Source organism: Salarias fasciatus, chromosome 1 (genome assembly GCF_902148845.1).
Source record: "Salarias fasciatus chromosome 1, fSalaFa1.1, whole genome shotgun sequence".
Classification (NCBI taxonomy): domain Eukaryota; kingdom Metazoa; phylum Chordata; class Actinopteri; order Blenniiformes; family Blenniidae; genus Salarias; species Salarias fasciatus.
The window spans coordinates 25,251,105-25,252,411 of NC_043745.1; positions in this window are offsets into that span (position 1 = coordinate 25,251,105).

The following is a 1,307-nucleotide window of genomic DNA, read 5'->3' on the forward strand; positions in this document are numbered from 1 at the left end:
CGCTAATGAGGGGGATTTCTCTCTCAGCGTGATGAAACGGCTTCCGTTAATGCGTCTATAAGAGCTTTGTCTGTGTTCTTTGACGTAAATTGGACTATATTAGTCCTTGTGGTGAAATTTTTTGCCCTCTTTCTCGCTCCGGCGTTCTTACTTGAGAACGAGACTTCACTTTGGCGTTACGCGAAGATGTAACTTTTTCAGATTTGTGTTTGTCCAAAACAAGCCTTTAACTGCTTCCAGCCTTTATTTGTTGCCACATCCGTCCAAACGTCTTTCCAAACCCGATGGTACGAGTTGGGGTGCGGAGCGTCCGAGACCCATTCCAGCTGAGAGCGGGCAAAAGGCCAGGCGCGGCGTGGACAGAACCGGAAACAAAAGGAGTGATTAAAGCTTATCACAGTGCGTTGGATCCAGATTAATCTGTACAGAGCAAAATTAGGATTATAACTCGTGCCTTCATAATCCACAGTGAAAACGGGCGGGGGAAAAAAAGCGTAGCATGAAATCCTATGATACAGTTCTTACAGCCAACTTTACAGCAGAGTACTCCTTCGGCTTACGTCCTTCCTGCTTTTGTTTTGGATATTCTAATGAAGAGGACACTCGTTCCACTCTCCATTGTCTTCACGCTTCAAGAAGCTTCAAGAGAAGCAGAGATGAGTCTTGAAATCGGCATCAAGACTCCAGTTTTAAAGAACCTGGTGTGAAAACACCGTGACAGCCTTTCAACTACCTGAAATTGTTACTTTGAAAGCGAAAAGTAAATATTAGAAATCTGTGCTGTGACTCTTCAGCTTCTTCTCGTTCGTCTTGCTGTCCGTAGTTTGGGATTCCCCCGATGCAGAGAATTATTTTTGGCTACTTTGGAAACAGCAGCCAGGCAGACCATTAGGTGAAGAAGGCAGAGTTTAAGCAGCCGCCCTCCTCTGACTTCCTGCGGCGTCGGCTCCCTTCTCCGTCCCAACATCCTGTTTCATTTTGCAACTTTTTACCGGGGCCTATTGGTTTTGTTTGAAATGAAGTTGGAGCCGCGGCCGTGTTCCGCCCACTCAGGTGTTTTCGCCGGCTTCTCCTGATGAGCCCTCCTCTCCGGGCTGTGTGTGTGTGGGCGTGGACACACTGTGCATCGCCGCTGCAGCACCGCTGCACCTGTCTCCGGCTGCACGATATCAGAACTTCCAACTTTTAGCCTAATGATGATCATAAAAATGATGATATTAAAGCTCGTGTGGTCAGCTCAGACTTTGGAGAAGCTACAAGTCAATAATGTGTCTCATCTTCTCTTTTTTTTTTTTCTGTTTTCTTTT